The sequence below is a fragment of the Balaenoptera physalus genome, assembly GCF_965194825.1.
Source record: "Balaenoptera physalus genome assembly, chromosome: 3".
Taxonomy (NCBI): Eukaryota; Metazoa; Chordata; class Mammalia; order Artiodactyla; family Balaenopteridae; genus Balaenoptera; species Balaenoptera physalus.
The window spans coordinates 26,814,628-26,840,615 of record NC_138890.1 but is presented as its reverse complement, the minus strand read 5'-3'; the positions used below and the strand labels follow the sequence as shown (position 1 = coordinate 26,840,615).

At 35.7% G+C, this 25,988-nt stretch overlaps 1 protein-coding gene and 1 pseudogene across 10 annotated transcripts in view; one reads left to right on the top strand and one right to left on the bottom strand.

Moving 5' to 3' along the window:
* Window positions 1-25,988, bottom strand: part of FBXW11 (F-box and WD repeat domain containing 11) — a 130,823-nt gene that overhangs the window by 51,495 nt on the left and 53,340 nt on the right. The gene's annotated exons all lie outside the window — the stretch shown is intronic.
* On the top strand, window positions 16,499-22,944 carry LOC309658184 (heterogeneous nuclear ribonucleoproteins A2/B1 pseudogene; annotated as a pseudogene). The gene has a single exon. The product of its transcript is annotated as a heterogeneous nuclear ribonucleoproteins A2/B1 pseudogene (transcript).

The window sequence follows — 25,988 nt, the reverse complement described above, 5'->3', positions numbered from 1 at the left end:
GGAGGGCCAAGGAAATGCCCACTTTGGTAAACACAATATATTCCTCTCCTATTTCCCATCATCTTTCCCAGTCTGCTATATAGGGTTAGTCTGTGTAAAAGCACAGCAGGCTCTAAGCAGTGATATATCTTTGCCAGTAGGTGCCACCAACTAACACAGAATATATTTCACTTGGAAAATTCCCTACTTTAAGAGTTATGTAAGAGGAATCAATTTCCTACTTTAAAAATCCTACAAATTCTGCATTTTGGCTTTCATGATGAGAAATGCTTATACAATGTAAGGTTTCTTATCAAAAACATCTTTACTCCTGAGAGGAAGCAAAAACAAAAACAAAAACCTTACAAAGGATCTAGAAAACATACGGGCATTTTGCCATTTTCTCTTGTGTTTTTAAATGTTTGGATTTAAGAAATTAAGGATAACAGATACATTGTGCAAAATGTTATTAGATAACTTTAGTCTCTGTACTAGGCTTATTTCACACATTGTCTTTTTCTTAACATTTTAAAAAATTTATTTTATTGAAGTATAGCTGATTTACAATGTGTTAATTTCTGCTGTACAGCAAAGTGATTCAGTGATACATATATATGCATTTTTTCATATTCTTTTCCATTATGATTTATCACAGGATATTGAATAGAGTTCCCTGTGCTATACAGTAGGCACACATTGTCTTTTAATCTTCAGAAAAAATATGTAAGTAGACATTCCAATTTTACAGAAGAAATTGAGGACCAGAGAAGCAAGTAACTGGCTCAGATCTAGGTCTGCTCTACTCAGAAATCAATGTACTTTCTATACAGAAAAATACAGCTCAGGTGTTTTCCAACTGCTGGTTGTAGCCTATGAAATCAATTTAATGGGCTGTAACCAGCACTTTTAAAATAAAAAGCGAAATTGAATCCGGGCATTCCCCTGCCCACAAGGGTAAAGCATAACAAAAAACACACAGAAAGGCTAAAAGCAATAAGCAAAAACATAACAGGAAAATTCAAATTAAAAGGAAAGCAAAAGTCATTATTGCAAGGAGAGCAATATTCAAGTCAAACCACTGAATAACATAAAGAGCTTTAAAACTCTCTAAAAAGCAAAAATCTGTAAAGAGGATAATGTGTGCTTTTATATACTGAATAAAATTCCACAAAGTACAAAACAGTTAGAAATATTTTTTAAATTTTTTAAGCACCTTTTCATCTTCGACAGATCAAGCAGACCAACCAACAAACAACACTTGATTTTCCATGGAACGGAACAAAAAACTGATAGAGAATCCTAGGCCACAGAAGAAATCTCAAATACAGTTAGAAAGCAGGAAGAGATTATATACATTTGAGAGCAGGCCAAGCAGAAAAATCTAGATTTAGTTTGCCAATTATTACTTGCATAAATTCCAAAGGTAAATACACGGAACAATGACTGGCACAGGCAAACCAAACACCTTTGAGTTGTTATTGTTAATGCCATCTTGGCCCCTAATCTAGCCTACAATTCTTCCCCCTTAAACCTAAATCTTACCAACACGTTGTTGGGAAATGAGATCAATGGAAAGCCAGAAGCATTCATTTGGAAAAAGAAGAGACAAGCTTGTCCAAAAAAGCAGCCCCTATCTCTCCTACCACTCTTGCAAGTCAGAAGGAAGAAAGCCATGAATAAATACATCTATGCATACATGACTTTTTAATACAATGACTCCGGCCACCAGTAAGCACAACTTAATCAGAAACCTTCTCCTCCTCCACACAAACACTAAAATGTAGAAACAAACTAGCTGTTTTCTTTCTACAATATAATAAAACTAAAAAGTAATAAAAAATTTTAAATCCATTGGGAGTTTGACTGAAATCACTGCTACATGCTATTTCCAATGTAGTAAGTTTCCTTCCAACTTACCTAACCTGTAGTTCCACTCAAATTTTTAACAAGTATTTGGCTGCTATTAACATTACATGACAAGATTATATTAAGGTATCTGGAAGAATAAATATCAGAGAGTTTTTCTTCCTTTCCTCAACACCAATTATTTTTTTAAAAGAGGGGAATGCTTATGTTATTAGATATTAAAATTTTTCTTAAAAGCTATAATAATTAGTGTGGTACTAACAAAGCAAGACCAATGAAACAAAACAGGAAGTCGAGAAACAGATTCATTTACACTTATAATTTGTGTATGATGAAGTTAGAACTTCAAATAGGGGAGAAAGGGATCATTTAAGGAAGTATTAAAAATAAAAGTTAAATGCTACCTCATGTCACATACCAATATATACTATGGATAAAAAGAATCAAGTGTGAAAAACTCTAAAACCATAAAATGACTAAAAGCAGCTACCAAACAGAAATAAAATTTAGATTTGACTAAAAAATTTTTTTAGCTCAGGAATGTTCATAATCAAATTTTAAAGACAAATACATTGGGGGAAATATTTTGGCATATGGTAAATAACTTACCATATAGAGATCTCTTATAAATTAGTTAGGAAACCAAAATTAATACTTTAATAGGCAAATAAGCAAAGAGTAACTACCAATATTGCAAAACAAGAAATTTAAATGGCTGTCAAAAATGAACATGTACATAACAATGTAATTTTTCACCTATCAAATTAGTAACTTTATTTTTATATACTTTATAGGAACTGGGCTCTTTGGCAGGATTATAAATTGTTACCTTTCAGAGAGTATTTATCAACATATAACTTCAAAAATTACTACATAACACTGGACATAATTTAACTTACAGAAATTTATCCTAAGGAATTGTAGACCTACACAAAATTGTAGCTACAACAATTTATAACATAGAAAAATAGAAAACAATGTAAATGTCTAACAAGAGGGTTTGGACATCATTTAAATATATGATACAACAGGAGAAAACTTAAGTTCTTTCAAAAAACTTTTCTATTGAAGCATAATACATATACATAACATACATATATAAATACATATATATACATATACACACACATATATTACACACACATAAACACATATGCTCATGTATATAAGGTCTAGATGTAAATTTTATTTCTTACTGTAAAAACACTGAAAACCCCTGGTTAAGGTATTAGAGTACAATGAATCCCATACTGCAAAACTTACCACCTTTTCAGTTTTCTTTCAGTTCTCCTAATTATATCAAACGATATTTTCATATCTTTCTAATACCTCCAATTGTCTGTTCTTAACAAAAAGAGCTGGTCTCTTGTTCAGTTTACTGTAACAAACAGTATCTGGCTAGAATTTCATTATAGGTTTTGTTTTTAACGGTATTTATTTTTACAGTAACCTATCTCAGTATGTTGCCATTATTTCATGGCAACTTACAGTGATGCATAAGTTGCAGTGATGCATAGTTCCCTTTTCTGATTTTTCAAAGAAAGCAGATTTTAAAAATATGTGAAGTAGAACAAAAGAACAAATGTTATGCATATATCAAAAGCTGTGAAGGCTGCAGTCACCTGTCTAAAACTGGTGAAATACTATCTAAAAAGAATAGTGACATGAAAAATGGTCTAAACTATATTAAATGGAAAAAAAAGCAAGTCAAAATATGTCTGTATGACCCCATCTTTACAAATAAAATTTTATCTATCAATCTATTTATTTATTTAGAAAAGCAACTAGAAAAAGTGTGTTAAAATGCTAACAATACTATCTCTGTAATTTTTATTTTCTTTTTCCTTATATAGCCCATCTAAATCTTCTTTAAAGACACATCTCTTTTCAATAACAATGAACAGTGATTTTTTTCAAAATGAAACTTAAAAAAGTAAAAGATCTACATCAAGACCCCAGATATATATGCTCTAGTTTAAAGAAAGAGAAACTAGTCACTGCAACTTCCAGCAGAGTCAGATGCTGCTGCATGTCATCTGACCTCTCTATGCCTTTTTCCTGATCCATAAAACTGAAGAGAAAACAGGGCCTCCCTGACAGAAAATTTAAAAAGATAATCCTGGCACTTAATATGGGCTCCTTTAGTCAAATTTAACCTCCACAGGACAGAGGTGTTTGACTGTTTTATTCATTCTGTATTCTTAGCATTTAGAATAATTCCTGACACACTACTTAAGTACAGAAGTATAATAAATATCTACTAATAATATTATCTATAGTTATAACAATCTTCCTGTTAATTGTAAAGGCCAAAACTGTAATTTTGTTTCTGCTTACTCCTTTTCCATATTTTCCAAACTGTCTACAATGAGCAAGGATTCAAAATGTAGGGGAAGAAAAACATGCAACACCATTTCTGGTCCTCACAGAAAGTAGCAAGAAATAAAATCTATTTTCAGAAAGGCAGTCACCCTTATCACCTCCAAAGTATTCATTTACCTAGGTAAAAGAAGAACATCTCATTAATTATTTGACTGTTTAAAAAGGTCCAAAAGAAGCACAGACACAAGTCTGCTGGGTCTCCCTAAGAAAGCAGACAAGGAGTGGCAGCATGTGCACTTAAATGCTTCCTAGGGCTTAACACTTTGTAGAGAACTTTAAAGTAAAACTTGTAAAATGTTTCATATGCACTAAAGGAAGCCAGAAAAAGAAGGTGCTTTAGAAGCGGTAACAGAAGAATGGCCAACAGATCCTGAGTTGTGAAGAATGGCGGAAGGCGTCAGTCTGCTGAAGTGTAAAGAGCAGGCTTTCAGAGCCAGGAGTCCCCAGTGCAAATCCCAGGCTCTGCCAATTACAAACTGTGACTTCCGGTAAGTCACTTGACTTCTCTCTCAGATTCGGTTTCCTCTTTTATAGGACAGGGATAATATTGCCTATGTTGCAGGAATAGAAATAACATGTGCAAAGTACCTAAAACATAACATTGCTCAGAGGGGGAAAAATAATACACCAGAAAAACATTTTTACTCTTTTGCTTCTACTATAAATCATTTTAAAAGAAACATGAAAGCATCTATCAGTGATGTCAGGCAAAGCTAGAGAAATACCATCCCACATCACAATCATTTCTCATATTACTGTGTTCAAGGGTAACTGAACAGACTCAGCAAAGATTTCAAACATGAAATCTACCCAAGAAATTGTAAAGCAATGAATTATATTGAATATTTATAATAAAAGTAGCTACCACTTATTGAGTACACTTTAGAGATTATATCATTTAATGAAAACTGGGGAAAGAAAACCAAAACCACCAAAAACTTAAAAGTAAGAGATGATGAATTTAACACAATACCAATCAAAACTCCAGCAGGCTTTACCACCACCCCACCCACCCCACCCCACCCCCCCCAGCAAAATGAGCTGATTTTAAAATTCATATGGAAATATACAGAGTGAAGGCAATCTGGAAGAACGAAGTAAGAGAATTTACACTACGAAATATCAAGATCTAAAATGTAGCTATTGTAACAAAGAGAGTGTTATATAGGAATAAAAGTAGACAAATTGATCAACAGAACAAAATAGCATCCAAACTCAGATTCACACATATGAGTTCACTTGACTAAACACTAAGGCAACACTTCAGTGCAGTGGAGAAAAAATGCTCTTTTCAATAAAAGACCGTATCAACCAGATATCCTTATATTTTGAGCCCCATTCTCTCACCAAGGGGGAAAAAAATCTATTCTAGATAGACTGCAGATCTAAATGTAAAAGGTAAGCTTTTAGAAGAAACCACAGAACATCTTCATGACCTTGGAATAGCTAAAGCTTTCGTAAACAGGACAAAGCAACTGCTAACCAGAAAGAAAAATCTGATAAATTGGATTATAATGAGGAATTTCTCTTCACTGAAAGCACCATTAAGAGACTGAAAAGAAGATTAAAATGTTCTAAAACTGATTTATGGTGATGGTACAACACTGAACTGCATACTTGAAATGGATGAACTTTATGATATGCAAAATATATATCAATTTTTTTAAGGAATTAAATTTAAAAGAAAAAAGGCAACCCACAAAGTGAGAGATTGATTATATATCCAGAACATTAAAAAACAAACAAACCCTCACTTCAAATCAATAAGGAAAGCAAGCACATACACCCGCACCCCCCCCGCCCCGCTAAAAAAAGGTGAAACACTTATACGAGCACTTCACAAAAGAAAATATCCAAATTAAGTTAAAAAATGAAAATTCAACCAAAGTGCTGTCATCCAGAAACAACCATTTGCATTTTGGAACACAGGTTGAAAACTATAGATATATAAAAGAAAACTGTTTGAAGCATGCTTTCCAGTAGAACTGCTTTTCACATGTGTCATAGATATCTTTCCATGTCACTGTAGACCTTTATTTTCATTTTTAATGCCAACAGTTTACATTATCTTATAATTTATTTACTCAATACAGGTAAGTAATGAACATCTAAACTTTTTACTGTCACATGCAACACTACAATTAACCTTTATGCCTACTTTGAATAACTGCCTCTTTCGATCAAATTCCTAGGATTGGTGAATCCATGAGAATGTGTATTTAATAAATGGATGTCTGAACAGAATTTAATTTCCTTTGTTTAATCATTTCTTTTCATCAGAATAGACTTCATATTACAAGTTATTAAATCTAATGGTCAATTCTCATTGCTCACATTTCTGGACCTATCAACAAGATTGAGCATTCCCTCCTTCGTGATATACCTCAATCACTTGGCTTCCAGGACTCTGCATTCACCTAGTTCATTCACCACAAGAAACGTTAAAGATTTTCAGACAGAAGAAAAATGAAACCAGAAGAAAACTTGATTCTAATGAAGGGATGCAGAGATAAATGAAGAGAAAAATGGTAAAAATGACAATATTTATAAAATAATTTTTTCCTTTTTAAATTTCTTTAAAATATGATTGACTACCTGAGAAATTCAAAATGCTGCTGAATGATATTAAACAAACCACAAATAAATGGAAAGGCATCTTTTAGCCATGAATTTCAAGACTTAATATTGTTAAGATGTCAATACTACCCAAAGCAATCTACAGATTCAATGCAATCCCTATCAAAATTCCAACAGAATGTTTTGCAGATATAGGAAAGCGCATTCTAAAATTCATACAGAATCTCAAGGGACCCCGAATAGCCAAAGTAATCTTGAAAAACAACATTGGCGGCCTCACATTTTCTGATTTCAAAACTTATTACAAAGCTATAGTACTCGAAACAGCATGGTACTGGCATAAAGACAGACATACAGACCAATTGCAGTAGAGAGCCCAGAAATAAATCCTCACATACAAGGTCAAATGATTTTTGACAAAGGTACCAAGATCATTCTATGGGGAAAGAACAGTCTTCTCAACAAACACTATTGGAAAAACTGGATATACACATGCCAAAGAATAAAGTTGGGCCCTTACCTGGTAACATATATAAAAATTAACTCAAAATGGGTCAAAGATCCAAATGTAAGAGCTAAAACTACAAACCTCTTAGAAGAAAAGATAAAGGAAAAGCTTCATGACATTGGATTTGGCAATGATTTCCTGCAAATGATACCAAAAGCACAGGCAACAAACATAAAAATATATAAATCAGACTATATCAAAATTTAAAACTGCTGTGCATCAAAGAATACAATCAAAAGAGTGAAAAGGCAACCTATGAAATGGGAAAAAATATTTGCAAGTCATATATCTGATAAGGGATTAAGATCCAGAATATATAAAGAACTCCTACAACTAAACAGCAAAAACAAACAAACTGATTCAAAATGGGCAAAAGACTTGAATACACACTTCTCCAAGAAGATATACTAATGGCCAAAAAGCTTATGAAAAGATACTCAACATCACTAATGATTAAGGAAATGCAAATCAAAACCACTATGAGATATCACCTCACACCTATCAGAATGACTACTATCAAAAAATCAGAAAATAACAAGTGCTGACAAGGATGTGGAGAAACTGGAACCCTTGTACATTGCTGATAGGAATGTAAAATGGTATAGCTGCTATGGAAAACTGAATGGTGGTTCCTCAAAAAATTAAAAATAGAATTACCACATGATCCAGCAAGACCACTTCTGGGTCTATATCCAAAAGATTAAAAGAAGGGTCTCAAAGAAATATTTATACACTTATGTTCATATAGCAGCATTATTCACAATAGCCAAAATGTGGAAACAACCCAAATGTCCATTGAAGAATGAAATGCTAAACAAAATACTGTATAAACATGCAGTAGAATATTATTCAGCCTTAAGAAGAAAGGAAATTCTTATACATGCTATAACGTGGATGAATCTTAAGGACATTATGCTAAGTGAAATAAGTCAGTTATAAAAAGACAAATACTGTACAATTCCACTTATGTGTAGTATCTAGAGCAGTCAGATTCATAGAAACAGAAAGTAGAATGGTTGTGCCTGCTTTGCCAGGGGAAATGAGAAGTGGTTATTTAATGAATAGGAAAAAGTTCTCAAGATTGGTTGCAATGCATAACATTGTATAACATTACTGAACTATATACTTAAAAACAGTTAAAAATGGTAAAATGTATGCTGTATTTTACCACAGTTTTTAAAAAACCTTTTTAAGTGTTGACTGAAAATGACTTTACCAATATTTTCTTTCAGTTTTATTGAGATATAACTGACATATAGCAATGTGTAAGTTTAAGTGTACAGCATAATGATTTGACTTATATACATCATGAAATGATTACCACAATAAGTTTAGTGAAAATCCATCATCTCATACAAAATAAAGGAAAAAGAAAAAATATTTTTTCCTTGTGATGAGAACTCTCAGGATTTACTCTCTTAACCACTTTCATATATAACATACAGCAGTGTTAATTATATTAATCATGTTATAATTACATTCCTAGTACTTATTTATCTTATAACTGGCAGTCTGTACCTTTTGACCACTGGCAGTTTGTACCTTTTGACCACATTCTCCCTCTCCATACCCTTGCCTCTGGTAACCACAAATCTGATCATGTTTTCTGTAAGTCTGTTTGTTTGTTTGTAAGTATAACTGACCTACAACACTAAAAATAAGTAAATAAACAGCTTCTGAAGTTATGCATTTATACACATACATATGACTCAGTAGTTAAAGCAAAAATAATAACAACATATAATGGAGTTTATAGCCTTTGTAGAAATAAAATGAAAGACAACAATAGCACCAAGGAGGGGAGGAAGGAAGGGGAAGTATGGAATATATAGATGTAAGTTCTTTCTTCCACATACGTGAAGCAGTATCTTATCATTTCAAGACAGGCTGTGACAAGTTAAAGGCATGAACTGTAAACCCTACAACAACCATGAGAAAAAAAATTAAGCAAAAGAGGTTTAACTAATAAGCCAATGGTAAAGATGAAAATGGAATCACTCAAAAACTAAATTAATCCAAAAGAAGGCAGAAAAAAAGTGTAAAAAGGGAATAAAGACCAGATGGGACAAATAGAAAACAATAACAAGGGGGTAGATTTAACACCAAACATCTTAATAATTAGTTAAATGTAAGTGGTCAAAATACCCAAATAAAAGACAGAGATTGTGGAATTGGAGATAACTATATGCTATCTACAAGAAACCCACTTTAAACACAAAGGAACACTGGCTAAACCTAAAAGGACAGAAAAAGATAAATAACATCCAGTGACTAATCAAAGGACATCTACAGTGGCTATGTTATTATTGAACAAAATAGATTTTAGAAGAAGGAATGTAACCAGGGATGAAGTGACATATTTTCATAATGTTAAAGGGATCAATTTATTAAAACAATATAATAATCCTAAATGTATATGTCCTTGGCTAACAGTTTTAAAATACATGTCGGGGAGAAAACAATAACATACTCAAAGGAGAAAAAGACAAATCCAAATTTATATTTGGACACTTCAACACTCCTCTCTTAGTTATGCATACAACAAGTAGACAGAAAAGAGTAAAGATATGCAGGGCATGAATAACACCATCAGCTAACTTAACCTGACATTTATAGAACACTCTGCCCAACAAAGGAACACATTCTTTCCAAGTACAGACCAAACATTCAACAAGATAAATGCTATTCTAGGCCATAAAACAGGTTTCAATAAATTTAAAACGACTGAAATCATGCAAAATATGTACTGAGATGACAAAGAATTAATCCAAAATTAATCTAACAGAAAATCCCTAAATGTTTGGAAATTAAACAATGCATTACTAAACAACACATGGGTCAAAAAAGAAATCACAAGGAAAATTAGAAAATACTGTGAAGTAAATGAAAATGAAAACTCAACATATCAAACACTGTGGGATATAATTAAAGTGGTGCTTAGACAGACTGACAGCATTAAATGCATGTATTAGAAAAGAAAAAAATGGTCTTCAAAGCAATAATCTAAGCTTCCCCCATAAAAAAACTAGAAAATTAGTGAATTAAACCCAAAATAAGCAGCAGGAAGGAAATAATAAAGATGAAATTCAAAATTAGTACACTAGAAAACAAAAAAACAATAAGGAAAAAAATTAGTGAAACCAAAAGTCATGTCTTTGAAACAATCAACAAAATTGACAAACTTCTAGCTAGACTGATAAGGAGAAAATTATATAAGAATCATTTCCAATCTCAGAAATAAAAGTGGGAACATGAATACAGATCCTATAAACATTAAAGGAAAACAAGGAAATATTACAAATTTGTACTAATACATTCCACAACTCAGATAAGAGGGACAAAGTCCTTAAAAGATACACAAATACTCACACAAGAAGAAATGGAAAACCTCAATAGCCCTATAGCTATAAAAGAAACTGGTTTCAGTGGTGAATTTTATTTAGTATTTAAGGAAGAAACAGTATCAATTCTATATAAACTCTTCCAAAAAGCAGACGAAAAGGGAACATCCCCAACTATATTTTGAGGTCAGATTACCTTGATAACAAACATCTGCCAATGACCAGTCCCTTCCATCAGGAAACTTGCACAAGCCTCTTAGATAGCGTCATCCACCAGAGGGCAGAGAGCAGAAGCAAGAAGAACTACAATCCTGCAGCCTGTGGAGCAAAAACCACATTCACAAAAAGACAGACGAGATGAAAAGGCAGAGGGATATGTACCAGATGAAGGAACAAGATAAAACCCTAGAAGAACAACTAAATGAAGTGGAGATAGGCAACCTTCCAGAAAAAGAATTCAGAATAATGACAGTGAAGATGATCCAGGACCTCGGAAAAACAATGGAGGCAAAGATTGAGAAGATGCAAGAAATGTTTAACAAAGACCTAGAAGAATTAAAGAACACACAAACAGAGATGAACAATACAATAACTGAAATGAGAAATACACTAGAAGGAATCAATAGCAGAATAACTGAGGCAGAAGAACGGATAAGTGACCTGGAAGACAGAATGGTGGAATTCACTGCTGCGGAACAGACTAAAGAAAAAAGAATGAAAAGAAATGAAGACAGCCTAAGAGACCTCTGGGACAACATTAAACGCAACAACATTTGTATTATAGGGTCCCAGAAGGAGAAGAGAGAAAGAAAGGACCCAAGAAAATATTTGAAGAGATTATAGTTGAAAACTTCCCTAACATGGGAAAGGAAAGAGCCACCCAAGTCCAGGAAGTGCAAGGTCCCATAAAGAATACACCCAAGGAGAAACACGCTGAGACACACCGTAATCAAACTGGCAAAAATTAAAGACAAACAAAAATTATTGAAAGCAGCAAGGGATAAATGACAAAAAAAATACAAGGGAGGAGATTAACCTAGATGGCGGAGTAGAAGGACGTGCTCTCACTCCCTCTTGCGAGAGCACCAGAATCACAACTGGCTGCTGGACAATCATCGACAGGAAGACACTGGACTTCACCAAGGAGGATACCCCCACAGCCAAGGACAGAGGAGAAGCCACAGTGAGACGGTAGGAGGGGCACAATCAGAGTAAAATCAAATCCCATAACTGCTGGGTGGGTGACTCACAGACTGGTGAACACTTATACCACAGAAGTCCACCCACTGGAGTGAAGGTTCTGAGCCCCATGTCAGGCTTCCCAACCTGGGGGTCCGGCAACGGGAGGAGGAATTCATAGAAAATCAGACTTTGAAGCCTAGTGGGAATTGATTGCAGGACTTCGACAGGACTGGGGGAAACAGAGACCCCACTCTTGGAGGGCGCACACGGAATAGTGTGCGCATCGGGACCCGGGGGAAGGAGCAGTGACCCTGGGGGAGACTGAACCAGACCTACCTGCTAGTGTTGGAGGGTCTCCTGCAGAGGCGGGGAGTGTCTCTGTTTCACCGTGGGGACAAGGACACTGGCAGCGGAGGTTCTGGGAAGTACTCCTTGGCGTGAGCCCTCCCAGAGTCTGCCATGAGCCCCACCAAAGAGCCCAGGTAGGCTCCAGTGTTGGGTTGCCTCAGGCAAAACAACCAACAGGGAGGGAACCCAGCCCCACCCATCAACAGTCAAGTGGATTAAAGTTTTATGGAGCTCTGTCCGCCACAGCAACAGTCAGCTCTACCCACCACCAGAGCCTCCCATCAAGCCTCTTAGAGAGCCTCAACCACCAGAGGACAGACAGCAGAAGCAAGAAAAACTACAATCCTGCAGCCTGTGGAACAATTTCTTTAAAGACAAAGAAAAATTATTGAAAGCAGCAAGGGAAAAATGACAAATAACATACAAGGGAACTCCCATAAGCTTAACAGCTGATTTCTCAGCAGAAACTCTACAAGCCAGAAGGGAGTGGCATGATATACTTAAAGTGATGAAAGGGAAGAACCTACAACCAAGATTACTCTACCCGGCAAGGATCTCATTCAGATTCGATGGAGAAATCAAAAGCTTTACAGACAAGCAAAAGCTAAGAGAAGTCAGCACCACCAAACCAGCTCTACAACAAATGCTAAAGGAACTTCTCTAAGTGGGAAACACAAGAGAAGAAAAGGACCTACAAAAACAAACCCAAAACAATTAAGAAAATGGTCATAGGAACATACATATCGATACTTACCTTAAACGTGAATGGATTAAATGCTCCAACCAAAAGACACAGGCTTGCTGAATGGATACAAAAACAAGACCCATATATATGCTGTCTACAAGAGACCCACTTCAGACCTAGGGACACATACAGACTGAAAGTGAGGGGATGGAAAAAGATATTCCATGCAAATGGAAATCAAAAGAAAGCTGGAGTAGCTATACTCATATCAGATAAAATAGACTTTAAAATAAAGAATGTTACAAGAGACAAGGAAGGACACTACATAATGATCAAGGGATCAATCCAAGAAGAAGATATAACAATTATAAATATATATGCACCCAACACAGGAGCATCTCAATACATAAGGCAACTGCTAACAGCTATAAAAGAAGAAATCGACAGTAACACAATAATACTGGGGGACTTTAACACCTCACTTACACCAATGGAAAGATCATCCAAAATGAAAATAAACAAGGAAACAGAAGCTTTAAATGACACAATAGACCAGACAGATTTAATTGATATTTATAGGACATTCCATCCAAAAACAGCAGATTACACGTTCTTCTCAAGTGCGCACGGAACATTCTCCAGGATAGATCACACCTTGGGTCACAAATCAAGCCTCAGTAAATTTAAGAAAATTGAAATCATATCAAGCATCTTTTCTGACCACAACGCTATGAGATTAGAAATGAACTACAGGGGAAAAAAATGTAAAAAACACGAACACATGGAGGCTAAACAATACGTTACTAAATAATCAAGAGATCACTGAAGAAATCAAAGAGGAAATCAAAAAATACCTAGAGACAAATGACAATGAAAACACGATGATCCAAAACCTATGGGATGCAGCAAAAACAGTTCTAAGAGGGAAGTTTATAGCTATACAAGCCTACCTCAAGAAACAAGAAAAATCTCAAATAAACAATCTAACCTTACACCTAAAGGAACTAGAGAAAGAAGAACAAACAAAACCCAAAGTTAGCAGAAGGAAAGAAATCATAAAGAGCAGAGCAGAAATAAATGAAACAGAAACAAAGAAAACAATGACAAAGATCAATAAAACTAAAAGCTGGTTCTTTGAGAAGATAAACAAAATTGATAAGCCATTAGCCAGACTCATCAAGAAAAAGAGGGAGAGGACTCAAATCAATAAAATTAGAAATGAAAAAGGAGAAGTTACAACAGACACCGCAGAAATACAAAGCATCCTAAGAGACAACTACAAGTAACTCTATGCCAATAAAATGGACAACCTGGAAGAAATGGACAAATTCTTAGAAAGGTATAACCTTCCAAGACTGAACCAGGAAGAAATAGAAAATATGAACAGACCAATCATAAGTAATGAAATTGAAACTGTGATTAAAAATCTTCCAACAAACAGAAGTCCAGGACCAGATAGCTTCACAGGTGAATTCTATCAAACATTTAGAGAAGAGCTAACACCCATCCTTCTCAAACTCTTCCCAAATAATGCAGAGGAAGGAACACTCCCAAACTCATTCTATGAGGCCACCATCACCCTGCTACCAAAACCAGACAAAGATACTACAAAAAAAGATTACAGACCAATATCACTGATGAATATTGATGCAAAAATCCTCCACAAAATACTAGCAAACAGAATCCAACAACACATTAAAGGAATCATACACCATGATCAAGTGATATTTATCCCAGGGACGCAAGGATTCTTCAATATACACAAATCAATCAATGTGATACACTATATTAACAAATTGCAGAAGAAAAACCATATGATCATCTCAATAGATGCAGAAAAAGCTTTTGACAAAATTCAACACCCATTTATGATAAAAACTCTCCAGAAAGTGGGCACAGAGGGAACCTACCTCAACATAATAAAGGCCATATATGACAAACCCACAGCAAACATCATTCTCAATGGTGAAAAACTGAAAGCATTTCCTCTAAGATCAGGAACAAGACAAGGATGTCCACTATCATCACTATTATTCAACATAGTTTTGGAAGTCCTAGCCACAGCAATCAGAGAAGAAAAAGAAATAAAAGGAATACAAATTGGAAAAGAAAAAGTAAAACTGTCACTGTTTGCGGATGACATGATACTATACACAGAGAATCCTGAAGATGCCACCAGAAGACTACTAGAGCTCATCAATGAATTCGGTAAAGTTGCAGGATACAAAATTAATGCACAGAAATCACTTGCATTCCTATACACTAATGATGAAAAATCTGAAAGAGAAATTAAGGAAACATTCCCATTCACCACTGCAACAGAAAGAATAAAATACCTAGGAATAAACCTACCTAGCGAGACAAAAGACCTGTATGCAGAAAACTATAAGACACTGATGAAAGAAATTAAAGATGATACAAACAGATGGAGAGATATACCACGTTCCTGGATTGGAAGAATCAATGTTGTGAAAATGACTGTACTACCCAAAGCAATCTACACATTCAATGCAATCCCTATCAAATTGCCAATGGCATTTTTTACAGAACTAGAACAAAAAGTCTTAAAATTTGTATGGAGACACAAAAGACCCCGAATAGCCAAAGTGGTCTTGAGGGAAAAAAACGGAGCTGGAGGAATCAGACTCCCTGACTTCAGACTATACTACAAAGCTACAGTAATCAAGACAATATGGTACTGGAACAAAAACAGAAATACAGATCAATGGAACAGGATAGAAAGCCCAGCGATAAACTCACGCACCTATGGTCAACTAATCTATGACAAAGGAGGCAAGGATATACAATGGAGAAAATACAGTCTCTTCAATAAGTGGTGCTGGGAAAACTGGACAGCTACATGTTAAAAGAATGAAATTAGAACACTCCCTAACACCATACACAAAAATAAACTCAAAATGGATTAGAGACCTAAATGTAAGACAAGATACTATAAAACTCTTAGAGGAAAACATAGGAAGAACACTCTTTGACATCAATCACAGCAAGATCTTTTTTGATCCACCTCCTAGAGTAATGGAAATAAAAACAAAAATAAACAAATGGGACCTAATGAAACTTCAAAGCTTTTGCACAGCTAAGGAAACCATAAACAAGATGAAAAGACAACCCTCAGAATGGGAAAAAATATTTGCAAACGAATCAACGGACAAAGGATTAATCTCCAAAATATATAAACAGCTCATGCAGCTCAATATTAAAAAAACAAACAACCCAATCCAAAAATGGGCAGAAGACCTAAATAGACATTTCTCCAAAGAAGACATACAGATGGCCAAGAAGCACATGAAAAGATGCTCAACATCACTAATTATTAGAGAAATGCAAATCAAAACTACAATGAGGTATCACGTTACACCAGTTAGAATGGGCATCATCAGAAAATCTACAAACAACAAATGCTGGAGAGGGTTTGGAGAAAAGGGAACCCTCTTGCATTGTTGGTGGGAATGTAAATTGATACAGCCACTATGGAGAACAGTATGGAGGTTCCTTAAAAAACCTAAAAAAAAATAAAATTAAATTAAAAAAAAAAAACCTAAAAACAGAATTACCATATGACCCAGCAATCCCACTACTGGGCATATACCCAGGGAAAACCATAATTCAAAAAGACACATGCACCCCAATGTTCACTGCAGCACTATTTACAATAGCCACGTCATGGAATCAACCTAAATGCCCATCAACAGACGAATGGATAAAGAAGGTTTGGTACATATATACAATGGAATATTACTCAGCCATAAAAAGGAACGAAATGGGGTCATTTGTAGAGAGGTGGATGGATGTAGAGACTGTCATACAGAGTGAAGTAAGTCAGAAAGAGAAAAACAAATATCGTATATTAACGCATATATGTGGAATCTAGAAAAATGGTACAGATGAACCGATTTGCAGCAGAAATTGAGACACAGATGTAGAGAACAAACGTATGGACACCAAGGGAGGAAAGCGGTGGGGGGTGGGGGTGGTGGTGTGATGAATTGGGAGATTGGGATTGACATGTATACACTGATGTGTATAAAATGGATGACTAATAAGAACCTGTATAAGAAAATAAATAAAATTCAAAAAAAAATCTATCAATATCACAAGAAAAAAAAGACCAGTACATGATTGTTGTAGATATTATACTACATTCATCTGAACTAGAAACTTAAAATTGGTGAATTTTATTATATATAAACTACACATCAAGAAAGTTAACTTTTTAAAAAATTTAAGCGCTACACAAAAACAAAAACTTTCCCACAAAGCAAACTCAAGCCCTAAATGGCTTTATTGATAAATACTATCAAACATTTAAGGAAGAAATAACAGTAATCTTTCCCAAACTCTTTTTAGATATAGAGAGGGTAATTCATTTTATTAGGCTAATCATAATGTTAAAACCTGAGAAAAGACATTATCAAAAAAGGAAGTATTGACCAATTACCTTCAGGTAAAAAGATTAAAATACCCTCAACCGAATATTAGCAAATCAAATATAAAATTATATAAAAATGATAATACATCATGATCAGTTGGGGCTTTCCCAGAATTAAAGATTAGCTGAACATTCAAAAAAATCAATGTAATACACCATATTAAGAGAATAAGAAAAGTTATATGATGATTTCAATAGATGCATTTAGGGCATATAACAAAATTCAAAATGCGCTCATGATTAAAAAACTCTCACATAACTTCCTCAATGTGATAAAGGACATATATTTTAAAAACCTATAGCTAATATCATACTTAATGGTCAAAAATGAAACACTTTCCACTGTACTCAAAAACAAAAGTAGAATATCCATTGTCACACTTCTATTCAATACAAATTTCACTAGTTATAGCCAGTGCGATAAATCAAGAAAAAGAAATAAAAAGCATAAATATCAGAAAGCATCCAGATGGCATGACTATCTAGACAGAAAATCCAAAGAGTGTACAAAACAAAACAAGTAGAACTAATATGTGATGTTGGCAAAGTCACAGGATAAAAAAAATAAAAAGAACGAACGAAGCTATACAAAACTCAAGCCCTCAGCATAAGTAGAAGGAACAGAAAATAAGTAGAAAAAGAAATACTTAGATCCTAGGACGCCCACATGTTCCTACCATAAGCCTTCATGAAGAGCAAGAGTAGTCCAGGATAACTGTGCAAAAGAAAAAAAAGAGGGAAACAAGCAGCAGACTGAAGACTGACATAAAATTCCATTAAGCGTGAAAATACTGAGAAAGAGTTTTGATAGGTCAGAGTTGATTACAAATTTGGGACTCAAAAGAGAATTCGAGATGCAAAGAAATTGTCTTCCAGGCACCACTCTTTAAGGAAAAAGAGTGTAAAAGGAAAGGCAAATGGAGGGAGCACTTCAACTTGATAAAGAACATCTACAAAAAACCCATAGCTGACATCATACCTAATGGCAAAAAACTTGAAGTTTTCATGCTAAGGAACAATGCAAGGATGTCCCCTCTCATCACTGTTTTTCAACATTGTAGTGGGAGTCCTAGCTAATGCAATATGACACAACAAGGAAATAAAAAGAATACATATCAGGAAGGAAGAAAACTATCTTTGTTCACAGATGCCATCATCATCTATGTAGAAAAAAAAAAAAAAAATGACCCCCAAACTCCTGGAACTAGTAATCAATTGTAGCAAGGTTGCAGGATGCAAGGTTAATATAAAGTCAATCACATTTCATATATACCAGCAATGAACAAGTGGAATTTAAAATTAAGAATACATTACCATTTACATTAGGACCCCACCAAAATGAAGTATTTAGGTATAAAGTTAACAAAATATGTGTAAGATCTATACGAGGAAAACTATAAAACTCTGATGAAAGATATTAAAGAACGAAATAAAGGAGATATTCCATGTTCATAGATGGTAAAACTCATTATTGTCAAGATGTCAGTTCTTCCCACCTTGATCTAAATATTCAATGCAATCCCAATCAAAATTCCAGCAAGTTATTTTATGACTCTCAAACAAGCTAATTCTCAAGTTTACATGAAGAGGTAAAAGATCTAGAATAGAGAACACAATGTTAAAGGAATAGAAGAAAGTCAAAGAACTGACACTTCCTAACTTCAGGAATTACTATAAAGTAACACTAATCAAGATAGTGTGTGGTACTGCTGAAAGAACAGACAAACAGATCAAGAAAACAGAAGAGAGAGCCCAGAAACAGACCCATATAATCAGCTGATCTTTGACAGAGAAGCAAAGGCGATACAATGGAGCAAAGATAATCTTTTCAACAAACGGTACTGGAATAACATAGGAGAAAATCTAGGTGACCTTGGGTTTAGTGATGACTTTTTAGATACAACACCAAAGGCACAGTCCATGAAAGAAATAATTGATAAGCTGGACTTCATTAAAATTAAAAACTTCTGCTCTGTGAAAGACAATATCAAAAGAGAATGAAAAAAAAAAAGAGAGAGAGAAGCCACAGACTTGAAGAAAATATTTTCAAAAGACAAATCTGATAAAGGACTGTTAGCCAAAATAATACAAAAAAAAACCCCTTAAAACTTAATAATAAGATGAACAACGCAAATTTTAAAATGGGCAAGACATGAACAGACACCTCAGCAAAGAATATATACAAATGGCAGTAAGCATATGAAAAGATGTTCACATCATATGTCATCATATATCAAATTAAAACAATGAGACACCACTACACACCTATCAGAATGGCCAAAATCCAAAACATGGACAACAGCAAATGCTGGTGAGGATATGGAGCAACAGGAATTCTCATTCACTACTAACGGGAATGCAAAATGGTACAACTACTTTGGAAATTCAGCAGTTTCTTACAAAACTAAACATACTCTTACCCGATCCAGCAATCACGCTTTTCGGTATTTACCCAAATAAATTGAAAACTTATGTCCACACAAAAACCTGCTCAGTGATGTTTACAGCGGCTTTATTGATAATAGCCAAAATTTGGAAGCAACCAGGATGTCCTTCCGTAGGTGAATGGATAAACTGTGATATAGACAATGAAATATTATTTGGCACTAAACAGAAAGGAGCTTTCAAGCCATAAAAAGACATGAAAGAAACTCAGATAAGTATTAGTAAGTGAAAAAAGCCAATGTGAAATGGCTACATACTATATGATTCCCGTTATATGACATTCTGGAAAAGGTAAAACTATGGAGACAGTAAAAAATAATAGTGGTTGCCAGAGGTTAGCAGGAGAGAGGGAAGAATAGGCAGGGCACAGAGGATTTTTAGGGCAGTGCAACTATTCTGTATGGCACTATAATGGTAGATTCATGTTATTATACATGTGTTAAAACCGATGATGATGTAGGTCCATGGATTGTAACAAATATACCACTCGGGTGCAGGATGTCAATAGTTGGGGAGGTCGCGCCTGTGTAAGGACAAGAGATACATGGGTACGCAACAGCCTGACGTAGGGAAGACGCGTTAGTCAGGGGTAAGGTTCTAGAAAAGTGGCGGCAGCGGCTCAAGCGGCAGTGGCAGCAGCGCCGGGTCGCAAGTGGAGGTGCTCCTAGAGGTGCTGTTTCCCAAGCTGCGGCAGTTCTCACTACAGCGCCAGGACAAGGCCGGTTCGTGTTCGTCCGCGGAGATCTCTCTCATCACGCTCGGCTGCGGCCAATCAGGCTGAAGCAACTGAGTCCGCGATGGAGAGAGAAAAGGAACAATTCCGTAAACTCTTTATTGTGGCTTGAGCTTTGAAACTACAGAAGAAGGTTTGAGGAACTACTACGAGCAATGGGGAAAACTTACAGACCGTGTGGTAAAGAGGGATCCTGCAAGCAAAAGATCAAGAGGATTTGGTTTTGTAACTTTTTCATCCATGGCTGAGGTTGATGCCACCATGGCTGCAAGACCTCATTCAATTGATGGGAGAGTAGTTGAGCCAAAACGTGCTGTTGCAAGAGAGGACTCTGGAAAGCCAGGGGCTCATGTCACTGTGAAGAAGCTATCTGTAGGTGGAATTAAAGAAGACACTGAGGAACATCATCTTAGAGATTACTTTGAGGAATATGGAAAAATTGAGACCATTGAGATAATTACTGATAGGCAGTCTGGAAAGAAAAGAGGCTTTGGGTTTGTTACTTTTGATGACCGTGATCCTGTGGATAAGACTGTGTTGCAGAAATACCATACTATCAATGGTCATAATGCAGAAGTAAGAAAGGCTTTGTCTAGACAAGAAATGCAGGAAGTCCAAAGTTCTAAAAGTGGAACAGGAGGCCACTTTGGTTTTGGAGATTCTCGTGGTGGTGGTGGTAGTGGAAATTTTGGACCAGGGCCAGGAAGTAACTCCAGAGGAGGATCTGATGGATATGGAAGTGGTCGTGGATTTGGGGATGGCTATAATGGGTATGGAAGAGGGCCTGGAGGTGGCAATTTTGAAGGTAGCCCTGGTTATGGACGAGGAAGAGGAGGATATGGTGGTGGAGGACCTGGATATGGCAACCAGGGTGGGGGCTACGGAGGTGGTTATGACAACTATGGAGGAGGAAATTATGGAAGTGGAAATTATAACCAGCAACCTTCTAACTACGAAGAGTGGAAACTTTGGTGGTAGCAGGAACATGGAGGACCATATGGTGGAGGAAACTATGGTCCAGGAGGCAGTGGGGGAAGTGGGGGTTATGGAGGGAGAAGCCAATATTGGGCTTCTTCCTATTTACCATGGGCTTCACTGTATAAATAGGAGAGGATGAGAGCCCAGAGGTAACAGAACAGCTTCAGGTTACCGAAGTAACAACGTTAAGGAAACTCTTATCTCAGTCATGCATAAATACGCAGTGATATGGCAGAAGACACCAGAGCAGATGCAGAGAACCATTTTGTGAATGGATTGGATTATTTAATAACATTACCTTACTGTAGAGGAAGGACTGTAAAAAAAAAAAAAAAGCCTTTGAGACAGTTTCTTAGCTCTTTAATTGTTTCTTTCTAGTGGTCTTTGTAAGAGTGTAGAAGCATGCCTTCTTTGATAATGTTAAATTTGTAAGTTTCAGGTGACGTGAAACCTTTTTTAAGATTTTTCTCAACGTTTTGAAAAGCTACTAGCCAGGATCATGGTGTAATAAGACCTAACGTTTTTCCTTTAAAAAAATTTAAGTCTGTGTGTAGAGTTAAGAAGCTGTTGTACATTTACGATTTAATAAAATAATTCTAAAGGAAAAAAATAAAAAGAGAGATATATGGGAACTGGGAACCCTCTATACTTTCTACTCAGTTTCAGGATAAAACTGCCCTAAAAAATTAAGTTTATTAATTTAAAAAAAAAAAAAAAGGAAAGGAAAAGCCAGTTGTCTTTTGGAAACCATACAATTAAGGGAAAAAGAAATGGCAGGGGAGAGATTTTAAGATCCTGCAAGATTAAAGAATGTTTTGAAACATTCAAAGGATGCGAAGCCCTTCCTCCTCAATCTCCTGCTCCCTACCCCAAAACAAGACACCCAGTAAAGAAACTATGTTTTGGGGACTTCCCTGGAGATCCAGTGGTTAAGACTCCGTGCTTCCATTGAAGGGGACGCAGGTTCGATCCCTGGTCTGGGAAATAAGATCCCACATGCCGTGTGGCGCAGCCAAAAAAAGAAAGAAAGAAACTATGTTTTGTTACACTGACAGAAGATGTTCTTAAACTAGGACTCATAAAATTAACCTCAAACTGCCAGTCCTGCCCCCCAAAATGTAGTGACATAAGCAAATCTTTATCTACACACACAAAAAAATTCAGCTAATGAAATCCCCACACATAAAAGAAGAAAGGACAGGGAGGTGCCGAAGAAAATGAAAACCTCAAATCAGTCTTTCCTAACTGGGGTTCTACAAGATAATTAAGCCCTACTGAGAGTGATTTTGGTAATTGTTCACTTAATTTTCCTAAGGATAGTACATAGATACTATCATTCTAGTTATACATAAGAAAAGTAAATTTATTATATACTACGTATGCCTTAGTGCATTATGGCATACTGCGCTTATGGAATGTGCCTGAAAAGAGTACTCCAAACTGAACTCAATATGCTTAAACAAATATTTGATGTTATTTTTTTTTTAATTTTATTTATTTATTTATTTATGGCTGTGTTGGGTCTTCGTTTCTGTGCGAGGGCTCTCTCCAGTTGTGGCAAGTGGGGGCCACTCTTCATCGCAGTGCGCGGGCCTCTCACCATCGCGGCCTCTCTCGTTGCGGAGCAGAGGCTCCAGATGCGCAGGCTCAGCAACTGTGGCCCACGGGCCCAGCCGCTCCGCGGCATGCGGGATCCTCCCGGACCAGGGCTCGAACCCGTGTCCCCCGCACCGGCAGGCGGACTCCCAACCACTGCGCCACCAGGGAAGCCCTGATGTTATTTTTTAAATGCCTTGAATCAGAAAGTCAAAACTCAAGAAGGAAAACATACCAAAAGCAGAAAGAAATGAAACAAGATTTAACTCAGGAAAGAAATAAAATCAAGATTATAATAGAAATGAAAGTAAATTACAATGCCCCCAAATGATAAATTCAAATGAAAAATGTAATAATAGGCATTAAAGAAAAGCAGGAAAATAATCTAAGAGAATGAAAGTGAGATAAAGAAAGAAACAAAACAGGACAGAGAAGTAGCTGAAATGGAAGAAAAAGAGGAAACCTTTCAGGGACAGACCCCTCCCCAATATCCTCTGCTTTAGCTTCTCTCTGAAGTACCTAGATACTAGTATCATTTCCTGAGCTGTCTTACAGATGTTAAAACGCCCACCAAATGGAAAACATTAACTACTTGCTGACCATGAGCACACAGCCCCCACAGGCCTACTAGAGGCTAAGAACTGATAATGTTCACCCCTGTGACACGGCCCTGTTACCGCACCATCAACCAAAGAACTATGCATGAGCTGACCACATACCCTGGGACTCCTCTCCCTCACCTTGCCTTTAAAAGGGTTTTCCTGAAACCCACTGGGGAGTTCAGGTGTTTTGAGTACTAGCTGTCCTGGACTCCTTGCTTGGTGCCCTGCAGTAAACGCTGCACTTTCTTTCACCATACCTTGGTGTCAACAGACTGGCTTTACTGCGTGCAGGTGGGTGGACCCAAGTTTGGTTGGTAACACTATAATTCAAGAAAACTTTCCAGAAATAAAAGGAAATCTGAACTGCATGTTAACAGGGTCTCCAGATACTAGGGAAAATTGGCCCACAGCATTAAACTCCTAGAGATACCCTAGTAAAATTATTAGACTTTAAGATAAAGAAAAAATTTCTCAGTCTCCAGTCCAAAAATTTTTTTAAATTAAAAGAAAACTTACAAGAGAAAGAGCATGAATTAGACTGGCATCAAATATCTTAAAAACAATGTACCAAGCAACACATCAGTGGAACAGCATTTTCCAAAAACAGTAGAAAAGAAAGTGTAAGATAAAGATTTTCTAACCAAAGACAATAGGAAAATAGTTTTAAACAGGTAACAGGTCAGGGAATTCTGTATCCTTGAGCAACCAAGAGATGACTCAGAAAACTTTAGCAAAAAGATTAATGGTAAACATTTTAAAATAATTACAGTATGGATATAAGAATAAAACAAAGATGAAGATGATGAGGGCTGAAGAATATGTGATACATTCTGAAAAGTAGAAATAATGCAGCTTAAAAGGAGAAGGGATCAGAAGAGGAAAGAACAAGTCCTGACTGTTGTACAGTGAACAGGTGGCAGTTAAAGAATTCCATTAAAAAGGATAAACTTGTTAATAAAATATTAAATAAAATCCCAAGAATTACAAGCATTTTAAAAGTTGTAAGTAAAGGGTAATCAATAGAACAAAAATATACACCTTTCTAAGTTTAAATAGAAATTTCAAAAATAAAAGAGCAAAGAAAACAACACATCATGAGAAGAAACTAAAAGATATGCAAAGAGACATGGATTAAAAATACACTAATACACACTACTCCCAATACAAAGCAGATCAAGAGGACCAAAAAATAAAGTTCAGAAGAATAAACATAATCAAGAAGGCAAATATTAGAGATATCAAACCTTACACCCTATAAATAGACTAATCTGTTTTTCAAGCACACATGAAATATTTATGAAGACTCATCATATATCTGATCACAAAGAAATAAGTTCTACAAAAGAAAAAAAATCAGATAATAATAGCCTCTGATCAAAAAGATATAAAACTAGAAATAACTCCCCCCAGAAGAAATGTTTTCTTTCAAAATCAATGCTATGAAGCAATTTATGAAGCTTCTGGCCTACACATGCTTTGAAGATTTGGTAGAATTGCCCTGTGAAACCATGTTGGTCTGATGCATTTTTGTGGCTTGGTTCTTTGATAAGTTTCTCTATTCTTTTCTTCGAAACTAGTTCTTGGATAAGACAACTCAACATTATAAAGATAACAGTTCACCCTAATTTATAATTTTAAAACACCCCAGTATCACATAAAAAGCTTCTTGTGGAGCCAGACAAGTTGGTACTCAAATTCATGTGGAAAAACTTATAAGAATACTCAGAAAACAACATGCAAAAAGAAAAGCTACAAGGTGCGATTAGCCCCACCAGACATTTAAACATACTGTAAGTCTCTCTAGCTAAAAACAAGGTTCTTTTATGGCATATGCATAGATAATTACCCTGATGTAGGGGTCAGCAAGCTTCTGTAAAGGGTGAGAGGTGAATATTTCAAGCTTTGCAAGCCTCACAGTTTCTGTCACAACTACTTGACTCTTCTGTTGTAGCACAAATGCAGCCATAGACGATAAGTAAATAAACGAGTGGGGCTGTGATCCAATATAACGTTACTTACAAAAATAGGGCTGGGTTTGGCCAGAGGGCCATAGTTTGCCACATCCTGGCCTAATGGAATAAAATGTTCAGAAATAGACCCAGGTACATATGGAAATTTAGTACATGATAAAAGTGGCTTCTCAAATCACTGGGGAACTTCAGTGTTGTGTTGGTTTCTGCTGTACAGCAAAGTGATTCAGTTATACATATGTAATACATTCTTTTTTATATTCTTTTCCATTATGGTTTAATCATAGGATATTGAATATAGTTCCCTGTGCTATACAGTAGGACCTTGTTGTTTATGCATTCTATA